At 43.9% G+C, this 15,842-nt stretch overlaps 1 protein-coding gene across 1 annotated transcript in view; it reads left to right on the top strand.

Moving 5' to 3' along the window:
• LOC115080534 (potassium voltage-gated channel subfamily C member 1-like) overlaps positions 1-15,842 on the top strand; it is a 49,851-nt gene that overhangs the window by 1,508 nt on the left and 32,501 nt on the right.

A 15,842-nucleotide genomic window follows, 5' to 3' on the forward strand; every position in this document is an offset into this window, starting at 1 on the left:
GCAGCCCCCCCCCCCCCCCCTTCTCCTCGGTGAGAAGGAGCAGGCGAAAGCTGGCTGTCCAGCCTCCAGGCAGTGTATAGTGAGACGGTCAGAGAGAATGGTGAGGCAGTCTCTCACAGCCTATAGTGAGGCAGTCACTGACAGCCTATAGTGAGACGGTCAGAGAGAATGGTGAGGCAGTCAGAGAGAATGGTGAAGCAGTCTCTAATAGCCTATAGTGAGGCAGTCTCTCACAGCCTATAGTGAGACAGTCACTGACAGCCTATAATGAGACGGTCAGAGAGAATGCTGAGGCAGTCTCTAATAGCCTATAGTGAGGCAATCTCTCAAGCCTATAGTGAGGAAGTCACTGACAGCGTATAATGAGGCAGTCAGAGAGAATGGTGAAGCAGTCTCTCACAGCCTGTAGTGAGGCAGTCACTGACAGCATATAATGAGACGGTCAGAGAGAATGGTGAGGCAGTCTCTCAAGCCTATAGTGAGGCAGTCTCTCACAGCCTATAGTGAGGCAGTCACTGACAGCTTATAATGAGACGGTCAGAGAGAATGGTGAGGCAGTCTCTCACAGCCTATAGTGAGGCAGTCACTGACAGCGTATAATGAGACGGTCAGAGAGAATGGTGAGGCAGTCAGAGAGAATGGTGAAGCAGTCTCTCACAGCCTATAGTGAGGCAGTCTCTCACAGCCTATAGTGAGGCAGTCACTGACAGCGTATAATGAGACGGTCAGAGAGAATGGTGAGGCAGTCACTCATAACGTATGAGGCAGTCACTGACAGCATATAATGAGACGGTCAGAAAGAATGGTGAGGCAGTCAGAGAGAATGGTGAAGCAGTCTCTAATAGCCTATAGTGAGGCAGTCTCTCACAGCCTATAGTGAGGCAGTCACTGACAGCATATAATGAGACAGTCAGAGAGAATGGTGAAGCAGTCTCTCACAGCCTATAGTGAGGCAGTCACTGACAGCATATAATGAGACGGTCAGAAAGAATGGTGAGGCAGAGAGAATGGTGAAGCAGTCTCTCACAGCCTATAGTGAGGCAGTCACTGACAGCCTATAATGAGATGGTCAGAGAGAATGGTGAGGCAGTCTCTAATAGCCTATAGTGAGGCAGTCTCTCAAGCCTATAGTGAGGAAGTCACTGACAGCGTATAATGAGATGGTCAGAGAGAATGGTGAGGCAGTCTCTCACAGCCTATAGTGAGGCAGTCACTGACAGCGTATAATGAGACGGTCAGAGAGAATGGTGAGGCAGTCAGAGAGAATGGTGAGGCAGTCTCTAATAGCCTATAGTGAGGCAGTCTCTCACAGCCTATAGTGAGGCAGTCACTGACAGCGTATAATGAGACGGTCAGAGAGAATGGTGAGGCGGTCACTGACGGCGTATAATGAGACGGTCACAAAGAATGGTGAGGCAGTCCCACACAGCGTATAATGAGACAGTCACACAGAATGGTGAGGCAGTCACACACAGCGTATAATGAGACAGTCACGCAGAATGGTGAGGCAGTCACACACAGCGTATAATGAGACAGTCAGAGAGAATAGTGAGGCATTCACTGACAGCGTATAATGAGACACACAGAATGGTGAGGCAGTCACTGACAGTGTATAATGAGACGGTCACACAGAATGGTGAGGCAGTCACTGACAGCGTATAATGAGACAGTCACAGATAATGGGGAGGCAGTCTCACACAGCCTATAATGAGACAGAGAGAATGGTGAGGCAGTCTCTCACAGCCTATAATGAGACAGTCAGAGAGAATGTGAGGCAGTCATACACAGCGTATAAAGAAACAGTTACACAGAATGGTGAGGCAGTCTCACACAGCGTATAATGAGACAGTCACAGAGAATGTGAGGCAGCCACACACAACGTATAATGAGGCAGTCACACAGAATGGTGAGGCAGTCGCACACAGCGTATAATGAGACAGTCATAGAGAATGTGAGGCAGTCACACACAACGTATAATGAGGCAGTCACACAGAATGGTGAGGCAGTCACAGCGTATAATGACAGTCACAGAGAAAGGTGAGGCCATCATACACAGCGTATAATGAGACAGTCACAGAATGGTGAGGCAGTCACACACAGCATAGAATGAGAGAGTCACAGAGAATGGTGAGGCAGTCATACAAGGTTTATAATGAGCCAGTCACATGCAGTATATAATGAGACAGTTACAGAGAATAGTGAGGCAGTCACAGAGAATGGTGAAGCAGTCACAGAATGGTTAGGCAGTCATATACAATGTATACACTGAGACACTCACAGAAGAGTGAGGCATTCACACACAGCATATAATGCGACAGCCAAGAGAAAAGTGAGACAATCACACACAGTATAAAATGTGACAGCCACAGAGAATGGTGAGACAGTCACACACTATGTAATGACACAGTCATAGAGAATGGTAAGGCAGTCATACAAAGAAGAGTGAGGCAGTCACACACAGAATATACTGTTAGAAAGTCACAGAATGGTGAGGCCATGTATGTTGTGAGACAGTCACAGAGAATGGTGAGGCAGTCACACACTGCAAATACTGAGGCAGTCATACACAGCGTATCGGACAGTTACAAAGAATAGTGAGGCAGTCACACACTGTATATTGTGAGACAGTTATAGAGAATGTGAGGCAGTCATACAGTGTATATTGTGAGACAGTCACACAGTGTATTATGAGACAGTCACAGAGAACAGATCAACGATCACACAGCCTAGGAGACTGTAAACGAGAATAAAGTGACAGTCATACACAACGTATAATGAGGCAGTCACAGAAAATAATGAGACAATTACAAACAGCATATGAGTCACAGAGTATAGTGCGGCAGTCATACAGACAATTACAGAGAATTGTGAGACAGTCACACAATATATATAGTGAGACAATCACACACAATGTATAATAAGTCAGAGAATGGTGAGGCAGTCATGCACAGCATATAATGAGATGGTCACAGAGAATGTGAGACAGTCAGAATGTATAAAAGACAGTCACAGAGAATAGAGTCACTCACACAAAGCATATGAGACAGTCACAGAGAATAGTGAAGCAGTCACACACAGTGTATATTATGAGACAGTCTCAGAGAATTGTGAGACAGTCACAAAGAGTATAATGAGACAGAGAATAGTGAGAGAATCACAGCATATGAGACAGCCAGGGAGAATAGTCAGGCAGTCACACACACACACTATATATATATATATATATATATATTATAAGGTAGTCACACACTGTATAACGAGAGTCACAGAAAATAATGAGACGGTCACACAATGTATGTTGTGAGAATCACACAACGTGTATAATGAGATAGTCACAGAAAATAGGCAGTCATACATGGTGTATAATGGATCATACACTATAGTGTAAGACTCATATTGTATATTGCGAAACAGTCAGCCACACAGTGAAAAAGCCGCACTCACCAATGGGTAGCAAGAGACCAGAAGGGCAGAAAACTCTGCAGATTCCCTCCTGTCTTTTTCCCCCTTATATTAATTCTTTTGTATCCTCCTGTGTGATTAAGTCTGAAGAATGGCAAGAATCAATACTCTGGTAAATCTGGAAAGTGCAATTAGTCAAAACCAGATTGATGCATGAAGACACTGGCCACTGTCTGGTGTAGAGAGAGAGCTCTGTAGAGGAAAGAGAAGCAGAGGCGCATGGTGGGGTGCAGTGACCGCTGTGGGAATGGAGGTCAGAGAGGGAAGGAGAAGCAGAGGCGCATGTTGGGGTGCAGTGACCGCTGTGGGAATGGAGGTCAGAGAGGGAAGGAGAGGCAGAGGTGCATGGTGGGTGCAGTGACTGCTCTGGGAATGGAGGTCAGAGAGGGAAGGAGAAGCAGAGGTGAATGGTGGGTGCAGTGACCGCTGTGGGAATGGAGGTCAGAGAGGGAAGGAGAAGCAGAGTTGCATGGCGGGTGCAGTGACCGCTGTGGGAATGGAGGTCAGAGAGGGAAGAAGAGGCAGAGGTGCATGGCGGGTGCAGTGACCGCTGTGGGAATGGAGGTCAGAGAGGGAAGGAGAAGCAGGGGTGAATGGTGGGTGCAGTGACCGCTGTGGGAATGGAGGTCAGAGAGGGAAGGAGAAGCAGAGTTGCATGGTGGGGTGCAGTGACTGCTGAGGGAAGAAGAAGAGGCAGAGGTGCATGGTGGGTGCAGTGACCGCTGTGGGAATGGAGGTCAGAGAGGGAAGAAGAGGCAGTGGTGCATGGTGGGTGCAGTGACCACTGTGGGAATGGAGGTCAGAGAGGGAAGGAGAAGCAGAGTTGCATGGTGGGGTGCAGTGACTGCTGAGGGAAGAAGAGGCAGAGGTGCATGGTGGGTGCAGTGACCGCTGTGGGAATGGAGGTCAGAGAGGAAAGAAGAAGCAGAGGTGAATGGTGGGTGCAGTGACCACTGTGGGAATGGAGGTCAGAGAGGGAAGGAGAGGCAGAGGTACATGGCAGGGTGCAGTGACCGCTGTGGGAATGGAGGTCAGAGAGGGAAGGAGAGGCAGAGGTGCATGGCTGGTGCAGTGACCGCTGTGGGAATGGAGGTCAGAGAGGGAAGGAGAGGCAGAGGTGCATGGTGGGTGCAGTGACTGCTCTGGGAATGGAGGTCAGAGAGGGAAGGAGAGGCAGAGGTGCATGGTGGGTGCAGTGACCGCTGTGGGAATGGAGGTCAGAGAGGGAAGGAGAGGCAGAGGTGCATGGTGGGTGCAGTGACTGCTCAGGGAATGGAGGTCAGAGAGGGAAGGAGAGGCAGAGGTGCATGGCGGGTGCAGTGACCGCTGTGGGAATGGAGGTCAGAGAGGGAAGGAGAGGCAGAGGTGCATGGTGGGTGCAGTGACTGCTCTGGGAATGGAGGTCAGAGAGGGAAGGAGAGGCAGAGGTGCATGGCAGGGTGCAGTGACTGCTCTGGGAATGGGGCAGGCCAGAGGGGGAAGGAGAAGCAGAGGTGCATGGTGGGTGCAGTGACCGCTGTGGAATTGGAGCAGGTCAGAAACTGCAGTGAAGGAGCCGGAAGCTTTCAGGCTTCGGGAGCTCTCCGCGGTGCTGAATTGCAGCCTGCCGCAGCCTCAGGCCCCGGCAATTTCACGCGGCTTCTTAGTCTTTCCCCTTGAATCGGGGCTTGTCAGAGAGGAGCATTTCTCAGAGTTAAGTAGCAGGAGGCAGCTCGGGATGCAGTGTTTGGAGAAAGATGGTATGATAGAAAGCCATGTGTCTCGTCATAGACTGCACCAGGTCATTTTCCTCTGGTAGCCTCTGAAATGCATCTTCTGCTGCACAGACATGAAATACAGTAAGTGCTGAGGGCAGAGAGTGAGGAAACGCATGGTCAATAACGCGATAAAGGAACTGCTGAAGAGAGAAGGGCAGAGAGGAGGAAAGCAGGGTAATAACCGGAAGAACAGGAACTGCTGAGGGGGAGAGAGGGGCAGGAAAAGAAAAAGCAGGGCTAATAACAAGAGTTGCAAGAATACAAGAACTGCCATACTGAGGCAGACCCAGGACCCATCAAGCCCAGTATCCTGTTTCCAATAGTGGCCATTACAAGTGCCTAACAAGATCCCACACAGTAGATAGATCCCATGCTGCTCTGGGTTAAGTAGTAACTTTTCCCAAGTTTATGGACTTTTCCTCCAGGAACTTGTCTAAACCTTTTTTAAACCCAGCTACACTAGCTGCCTTAACTACATCCTCCAGCAATGAATTCCAGAGCTTACTTTTGCATTGAGGGAAAAAGAATTTTCTCCAATTTGTTTTAAATGTGCTACTTACTACTGCTTCCCAGTCCTTGTATTTTTTGAAAGAGAAAATAACCAATTCATAGTTACCCATTCTATTCCACTCATAATTTTATAGACCTTTATCCTTACCTCCCTCAGCCATCTCTTTTCCAAGTTGAATAGCCCTAACCTCTTTAGCCTTTCCTCATAGGGGAGCTGGTCAATCCCCTTTATCATTTTGGTCGTCCTTCTCTGTACCTTTTCCAGTTTAACTATTGTAATAACTGATTATCATATCTTTAGACTATATTTTTTTGAGTTGCGGCAACCTGCAATGTCACCATAGAACAATACAATACATTCTCCGTTTCATTTTCCATTCCTTTCTCAATATTTCCGAACATTCTGATTGCTTTTTTGACCCCTGCCACACACTGATCTGAGGATTTTAAAGTATCCACGATGATGACAAGATCGTTTTCCACTGGAACCTAACATCATGTAACTGCAGGGTGAGTTACTTTTCTCTTATGTGCATCACCTTGCACTTGTCCACATTCAATTTCTTCTGCCATTTGCATGCCTGGTCTTCCAATCTCGCAAGGTCCTCCTGCAATTTCTCACAGTCCGCTTGTGATGTAACAGCTCAGAATAATTTTGTGTCTGCAAATTTGATCACCTCACTCATCATTCCCTTTTCCAGATCATTTATAAATATTTTAAAAGCACAGGTCCCAGTACAGATCCCTGAGGCACTTCACTGTTTACCCTTTTCCACTGTGAAAACAGACCATTTAGTCCTCCTCTCGGTTTCCTATCTTTTAACCAGTTTGCAATCCACAACAGGACATTGCCTCCTATTAAAAAGTGACACTTACATTTTCTCAGGAGTCTCTCATGAGGGATTTTGTCAAACGATTCTACTGAAAATCCAAATACACCATTATCCACATGTTTATTAACACCTTAATAAAAGTAGCAGATGAGGCAAGACTTCCCTTGGGTAAATCCATGCTGGTTGTTTCTCATCAAACCATGTCTGTGATTTTTTTCTTTAGAATAGTTTGTATGATTTTTTTTCCAGGACTGAAGTCAGACTCACCATCTATAGTTTCTCAGGTCACCCCTGGATTCCTTTTTAAATATCAGCATTACATTGGCCACCCTTTAATCTTCATGTACAATAGACAATTTTAATGATAGGTTACAAATTACTAGGAATAGATCTGCAATTTCCGTTTTTTTAAATTTGTCTTATATTCTGCTTTTCAGGCATTTCAAAGTGAATTACATTCAGGTACTTCAGTTCTTTCAGAAGCCATCTGGTCCAGGTGATTTGTCAATCTGCCCTATTACATCTTCCAGGTTCACAGTAATTTGTTTCAGTTTGTCTGAATCATCACCATTAAATACCATTTCCAGCATAGGTATCCCCTAGCATCCTCTTCAGTAAAGAATTAATTTAGTCTTTACACTATGGTCTTATCTTCCCTAAGTGCCCCTTTAACCCCTCGATTGTCTAATGGTCCAACTGACTCTCTCACAAACTTCCTACTTTGGATATACTTTTATAAGTTTTTATTATGAGTTTGTGCCTCTACGGCAGCTTCTTTTCAAATTCTTTTTTTGCCTGTCTTAGTGTTTTCTTCAGATGGATCCTTTTTCCAATATTTGAAAGAAGTTATTTTGGCTAAAATAGACTCTTTCACCTCACTTTTTAACCATGCTGGCAGTTGTTTGACCTTCTTTCCACCTCTTTTAATATTTGGAATACATCTGGTCTGGGGTTCCAAGATGGCATTTTTAAACAATATCTTCCTCTGATGCAAACTCTTAACCTTTGTAGATGCACCTTTTAATTTTTTACTATTTTCCTCATTTTGTGAAAGTCTCCCTTTTGAAAGTTAAATGCTAGAGCAGTAGAGTTACTTAATGTTTTTCCTCCGGTCATGAAGACAAATTTGATTGCGTTATGATCAATGTTGACGTGGCTCCTCTGCTGTTACCTCTCACACCAAATTCTGCATTACACTAATTTAGATCTAAAATAGCTTCCCCTCTTGTCAAGTCCTTGACTAGCTGCTCCATTAAACAGTCATGTATGTCATCTAGAATCTTTACTTCCTGGCATGTTCTGATGGGACATTAACCCAGGCAATGCTTTGAGAATAAAATTCTTGGATATATTACTTTTGAAATCTCACCTGGGCTTAGATACTTTGAGAAGCATCTCTTTTTCCTATTGGTAATTGAAATCTCCCATTATTACCATGCTGCCAAATTTGTTAGCTTTCCTAATTTCTGTTAGCATTTCATCATCCATCTATTTATTTTGGTCAGGTGGATGGTATTATACCCCCACCACTATACTTTTCCCCATCACACATGGATTTTCTCATAAAGATTCTACTGTGCTTTTAGTCTCCTGCAGGATATACCGAGGGGGAGAGAGGGCAGGGGAAAAAAAACACATGGGTAATAACCAGATATACAGGAACTGCAAAGGGGAGAGAGAGGTAGGGAGGAAAGCAGGGGCAAGACAGGCAGAAAGGGGAAACATGGGGTAATAACCAGATACAGAAATTGCTGAGGAAAGAAAGAGGGGGCAGGTAGGAGAAAAGCAGGGGCAATAAACAGTGATACAGGAACTGCTGAGTAGTCAGAGGAGGGCTGACAGGAGAAAAGCAGAGGCAATACAGGAACTGCTGAGGGCTGGCAGGGGAAAAGCAGGTACTTCTGAGGTGGGAAAGAGAGGCAGGTAGGGGAAAAGCAGGAACTGCCGAGGGAAAAGGGACAGCCAAGCAGGATGGGAAAGCAAGGGCAATAAATAGATGCAGTAATTGCTGAGGGCAGGGAACAAGACAGTCATGGAAAAAGGAGGCTTAGTATAGACAGATCATTATCACAGGTATACTCTATAATGGTAACAGGGATATTATTCAGTGTTACAGGGTGCCTGCATCCTTACACAGAGGGGATGAAAGGTTCAGCTCTCTATACCAGCCTCCACTGGACAGAGCTCTTTGTAATTTCTTTGCATCTAAGAAGACTTTGAAAAGCTGGACTCATTTGTAGGTACCTAGAAATGGACAGAAGAGGTACAGAAAGACAGGAAACAATGTCTTTCTTCAATTAATTGTAATCTATCATTAAAATTGTCTGTTGTCCCTGAAGATCGGAGGATGGCCAATGTAACGCCAATTTTTAAAAAGGGCTCCAGGGGTGATCCGGGAAACTATAGACCAGAGAGCCTGATGTCAGTGCCAGGAAAAATAGTGGAAACTGTTATAAATAATAAGATTACAGAATCTATAGAAAGACATGGTTTAATGGGACACAGCCAGCATGGAATAACCCAAGGGAAGTCTTGCCTCACCAATCTGCTACTTTTTTTGAAGAAGTTAATAAACCTGTAAATGATGGTATATCAGAAGGTGTTTGACAAAATTTCTCATGAGAGACTCCTGAGAAAATTAAAAAGTCACTGGATAAGAAGAAATGTCCTCTTGTGAATTGAAAACTGGTTAAAAGACAGGAAACAGAGAGTAGAATTAAATGGACAATTTTCTGAATGGAAAAGGGTAAACAGTGGAGTGCCTCAGGGATCTGTACTTGGACTGGTGCTTTTTAATATATTTACAAATGATATGGAAAGGGGCAAGACGAATGAGGTGATCAAATTTGTCGATGATTCAAAATTATTCAGAGTAGTTAAATCACAAGCGGATTGTGATGAATTGCAGGAGGACCTTGCGAGACTGGAAAATTGGGCATTGAAATGGCAGATGAAATTTAATGTGGATAAGTGCAAGGTGATGCATATAGGGAAAAATAACCCATGCTGTAGTTACACGATGTTAGGTTCCATATTAGGAGCTACCTACCAGGAAAGGGATCTAGGCATCATAGTGGATAATATTTTGAAATCATTGGCTCAGTGTGCTGCATCAGTCAAAAGGCAAACAAAATGTTGGGAATTATTAGGAAGGGAATGGTTAATAAAACGGAAAATGTCATAATGCCTCTGTATCGCTCCATGGTGAGACTGCACCTTGAATACTGTGTACAATTCTGGTTGCCACATCTCAAAAAAGGTATAATTGTGATGGAGAAGGTACAGAGAAGGGCGACCAAAATGATAAGGGGAATGGAACGATCCACCTAAAAGTAAAGAGGTTAGGGCTCTTCAGCTTGGAGCAGAGACCACTGAGGGGCGATAGGATAGAGGGCCATAAAATAATGAGTGAGGTGGAATGTTATTCACTCTTTCAAAAAATAAAAAGTCTAGGAGATCTCCAGGAAGTTATGAAGTAGCACATTGAAAACAAATCAGAGGAAATACTTTGTTACTTAATACACAATTAAACTCTGGAATTCATTGACAGAGGAGGTGGTAAAGGTAGTTAATGTAGCTGGGTTTAAAAAAAGGTTTGGACAATTCCTGGAGGAAAATGTCCATAAATTAAACCATTATTAACCGGGTAGACTTGAGGAAAGCCACTGCTTATCCCTGGGCATAAGCAACATGGAATCTGTCTACTGTTTGGGATTCTGCCAGTTAATTGTGACCTGGCTTGGCCACTGTTGGAAACAGGATGCTGGGCTTGATGGACCCTTGGTCTGACCCAGTATGGCATGTTCTTATGCTCTTATGTAAAAGCTGCTTCAGTAGAAAACCTGTGAGATTTCAAGTAGTCCAAGTGGGAAGTAGCAAGAAAGTAGATAAGGGTTTTGGTAGTGGGTTCAGAAAGGAAATGGTGGATTTTGGTTTATTGTACATAAAGAAGTGACATGTTTTAGCAAGGTTTTGAATGTGAGCAGAAAAGGAGAGAACATAAGAAGTCGCCATATTGGGTCAGACCAAGGGTCCATCAAGCCCAGCATCCTGTTTCCAACAGTGGCCAATCCAGGCCATAAGAACCTGGCAAGTACCCAAACATTAAACAGATCCCATGCTACAAAGGAATCAGTGACAGTTGCAAGGTTGTAGGAAGATGATGGTGATATCCACCAAGATGATACAAATGTGAAAAGGGGAAGCAATTTTGGGAGGAAATATAAGAATTGAAATCTTGGCCATGGTACGTTTAACATGACAGTGGGACAGCTAGACAGTCATAGCAGATAAATTGGATTCCTGACCCACTAACTAATGGTGGGACAGCCTTAACAAGACTTTGACATCACAAGAATAAAACCAGAAGGCAGGAACATACGGTATCAAAATAATGACTATTAAGAGGCCATTTGATTGGTAGACGTTAGAGAATCAGGCAAGCCCTGGCCTGGATTCTGATTTGACATGCTTTGGTCGGTCCTCCTTCCTTCTATTCCCCCATCTTCTGGAGACATTCTGAACAAGCCCTGACTCAGGTTCTGGTCAGCCTTGCTTCCATCCTTTCTTCGGTCTTCAGGAGAGCCCCAAGACCAATGATAGTAGATAATTAGAACAATTTCTGATCCAGGTTTTGGTTTTGTGTGTTCTAGGCAGCCTTCCTTTGAGCCTTACTTCCGTTTTTTCAAAATCCCCAAGACTGATGGGTATCAGACAGTTTGAAAAAGTCCTGGCCTGGGTTCAGATTCTATACCTTCTACTCCGTCTTCCTTCTATAACATGACTGAGAGGTATTAAATATATATCAGGATACAAAATTGAAATGACAGGGTTGATTGAATTGGAGGTAGTGGGTGGCACTGTTTGTTAAGGATGGCAGAGAGTTAAGTAGGATAAACATTTAACAGGAAACAATCTGCGCTCTGGAATCTCTTAGATAGAAATTCCATTTGACATGGGGAAGAGTATAACAGTAATCCTATACTATCGTCGACCTGACCAGGATGATGAAACAGACTGTGAAATGCTAACAGAGATTAGAAAGTGTAATAATTTTGGCAAGACAATAATAATGAGGGATTTCAATTATCCCAACATTGACTGGATGAATGTCTCAACAGGGCATTCAAGGGAAGTAAATGAATGACTGCTTCATGGAGCAGCTAGTCCTGGAACTGATGAGCGAAGGAATTACTTTGGACTTAGTACTCAGTAGATTCGGTTAACAGTGGTGGTTATGCTTGGCAAAAGTGATCATAATGCAATCCAATCTGATATAATCACCAAAACGAGAATATTAAATAAAACTACTGCAGTAGTACTCAAAAAGAGAGACTTTGATAAAATGAGAAAATTAGTCAGAAAGAAACTAAAAAGGGTGGTTGTAAGGGGTTAAAAATCTTTATGAAGCATAGAGATTGTTTAAAAATACCCTCTTGGAAGCACAGATAAAATGTATTCCACAGATTTAAAAAGGTTGAAAGAAGACCAAATGATTGCCAGCTTGGTTAAATGGTTCTGTGAAAGAAGCTATTAAAGCCAAAAAGGCATTTTTTAAAAAATGGAAAGCAAATTGAAATGAGGAGAATAGGAGAGAGAATAGGCACCAGCAGGATAGATGAAAAACATTGATAAAGTAGGCCAAAAAATAATTTGAGGAGAAGCTTGCCACAGAGGCAAAAACTAATAATAACACCTTTTTCAAGTACATCAAAAGCAAGAAAGACTGCAAGGGAGTCAGTTGGACCACTAGAAGACCAGGAGATAAAAGAGGTGCTCAGATAAGACAAAGCCACCACAGAAAAACTAAATGATTGTTTGCTTCAATCTATACTAAAGAGAGTGTTTAGGAGATACCCATTCCCAAACAGTTCTTTGAAGGTGGTAAGTCAGAGGAACTGAAGCAAATTATTGTTAAACAGAAGGATGTATTAGAGAAAATTGACAAGCTAAATAGCAACAAATCCCCAGAACCCGCTGGTATTCATCCCAGAGTTCTGAAAGAACTCAAATGTGAAATTGCAGCTTTACTCCTGTGAATCTGTGACAGCATTACAATCTGGCACCGTACTTGAAGATTTGAGGGTAGCTAACGTAATGCCAGTTTTCAAAAAGGACTCCCGGAATGATCGGGGAAAGTACAGATCAGTAACCCTGACATCCGTGCCGAGCAAAATGGGAGAAGTTCTAGTTAAGAACAGAATTACTGGGCATATGGTTAGACATGGCTTTATGGGAAAAAGCCAACATAGTTTTAACAAAAGGCATCATGCCTTGCCAGTCTATTAGAATTCTTTGAAAGTGCAAATAAACATGTGGATACGGGTAGGCTGGTCAATATAGTGCACCTGGATTTACAGAAGGCATTTGATAAATACCCGCATAAGAGACTCCTTAGGAAAATGCAAAACCCCAAACCATAGGGTAGGAAGCAGTGTCCCATTGTGGACTGGTAATTGGTTAAAAGACCGGAAATGGTCAATTTTCCCATAGTAGCATAGTGATGATGGCAGAAAAGGACCAAATGGTCTGTCCAGAGAAGTAAATAGTGAATCTGTATTGGCATCAGCATTGTTTAGTATATGCACAAATGATCTAGAAAAAAGGAGCAGAAGTGCGGTGATCACATTTGCAGATGGCCCAAAATGATTCCAAGTAGTTCAAACCTGAATTGCAAGAGCACATTGTGAGCCTGGGGCACTGGTAGAAGACATTTAATATGAACAAATGAAAAGTGATGCACATAGGGAAACATAATCCTAATTGTAGGTACACAATGCTGGGTTCCTTATTAGGACTTATCACCCAGGAAAAAGGATCTTGGGGTCATTGTGAACAACACGCTGAACTCCTCAGCTGAGTGTGCAGCAGCCGCCGCCCCCCCCCCCCCCCCCCCAAAAAAAAAACCAACCCAAAAAAACAAATCAAATGTTAGGAATTATTCAGAAAGGAACAGAGAACAAAGCTGGGAGCATAATCATGCCTCTGTTTCAATTCAAGGTGCACCCAACATCTTGAGTATCATGTGCTATTCTGGTCACTGCCCCTCAAAAACCACATAGAAAAAGTACAGAGAGCAGCAACGACGACGATGATAGTGAAATTGAAAGGTGGAAAAGGAGCACTGTGTGGAGAAAGACAAAGAAGTGGCAGAAATATTAAACAAGTACTTCAGTTCGGTGTTCACTAAAGAAGACCCTGGAGAAGGACCATCACTGGTTGACGAGACCGTAGATGGGGGTGGGGAAGACAAAACGGCGTTGACAGAAGGGAAGGTATGGCAGCACGGCTTCGCGAGCAGCAGGGTTTCAAGTTTTTTAGAAAATGTATTAAGTCTATGTTTTTTGAAGAAGCTTTTAACTGAAATATGATGGCTTGTATCAGTATTGAATTTTATGTTTTAGCTTAAATGTAGTGTTGTGTTTGTTTAATGTTGTATTGTGATGTTTTTATGGCTGTAACCTTGTAACCCATGCCGGACATGTATTAGGAAGTAGCGAGATAGAAGAAGTTTTAAATAAATATATCAATAAATATGGGAGGAGCTAGGAAACCTGAACATGGAGAAGGCCATGGGGCCTGATGAGGTTCATCCCAGGATACTGAGGGAGCTCAGAGATGTGCTGGCGGCGCCGCTGCGTGACCTGTTCAATAGATCCCTGGAAACGGGAGTGGTGCCAAGTGACTGGAGAAGAGCGGTGGTGGTCCCGCTTCACAAGAGTGGGAGCAGAGAGCAGGCTGGAAACTACAGGCTGGTTAGCCTCATCTCAGAGTTGGGGAAATTAATGGAAACACCGTTGAAGGAAAGGATAGTGAACTATCTGCAGGCAGGAGGATTGCTGGACCCGAGGCAGCATGGATTCATCAGGGGAAGATCCTGTCAAACTAATGTGATTGATTTTTTGATTGGGTGACTAGAGAATTGGATCGAGGAAGAGCGCTTGATGTGATCTATTTGGATTTCAGCAAAGCTTTTGATCTGGTCCCACAGAGGAGACTCGTGAATAAAATGAGAAGCTTGGGAGTGAGCACCAATGTGGTGGCGTGGATTGCAAACTGGTTGACTGACAGGAGACAGCATATATTAGTAAAAGAAGCTTACTCTGAAGAAAGAACGGCATAGGGCTCATTTTGGGACCAATTCTGTTCAATACCTTTGTGAGCAACATCACAGAAGAGATAGAAGGTAAAGTCTGTCTATTTGTGGATGATACTAAGATCTGCAACAGAGCTTGAAGGAGTAGAGAGAATGAGAAGAGATTTAAGAAAGCTTGAAGAGTGGTCAAAGATATGGCAGCTGGGATTCAATGCCAAGAAGTGCAGAGTCCTGCATTGGGGTGTGGTTATCCAAAAGAGCTGCATGTGATGGGGTGTGAGAGACTATTGTGCATAGACCAAGAGAGAGACCTTGGGGTAACAGTGTCTGGAGATCTGAAGATGGTGAAGCAATGTGACAAGGCGATAGCTAAAGCCAGAAGAATGCTGGGCTGCATAGAGAGAGGAATAACCAGTAAGAAAAAGGAGGTGGTGATAATCCCCTTGTACAGGGCCTTGGTGAGGCCTCACCTGGAGTACCATGCTCAGTTCTAGAGACTGTTTCTCAAAAAGGATCGAGACAGGACAGAGGCGGTCCAGAAAAAGGCAACCAAAATGATGTGGGGTCAGTATGAGAAGACTTATGAGGAGAGATGAAGGATCTCAAAATGTAGACCCTGGAGGAGAGGAGATGCAGGGGAGATGTGATACAGACCTTCAGATCCCTGAAAGGTTTAATGATGTACAAACATCAGACCTTTTCTGTTGGAAAGAAATCAGTAGAACTAGGGGTCATGAAATGAAACTTCAGGGAGGACATTTCAGAACCAATGTCAGGAAATATTTCTTCACTGAGAGGGTGGTGAATGCCTGGAATGCTCTTCCAGAAGAGATGGTGAGGATGAAAACAGTAAACACATTAAAAAATGCATGGCTTAAACAATGTGGATCCCTAAAGGCTGGAGCATAGACATGAAGAAAAGGATGCATGGGGGTAACTTGCACAGAGCGGCAGTTACTACCCTTAACCAAAACATGAGGGTAACCTGCACAGAGCGGCAGTTACTACCCTTAACCAAAACATGGGGGTAACCTGCACAGAGCGGCACTTACTACCCTTAACAGAAACATGGGGGTAACATGCATGGAACGGCAGTTACTGCCCTTAACAGAAACATGGGGGTAACATGCATGGAGCGGCAGTTACTGCCCTTAACAGAAACATTGAGGTAACCTGCACGGAGTG

The sequence above is a fragment of the Rhinatrema bivittatum genome, chromosome 19 (assembly GCF_901001135.1).
Source record: "Rhinatrema bivittatum chromosome 19, aRhiBiv1.1, whole genome shotgun sequence".
Classification (NCBI taxonomy): Eukaryota; Metazoa; Chordata; class Amphibia; order Gymnophiona; family Rhinatrematidae; genus Rhinatrema; species Rhinatrema bivittatum.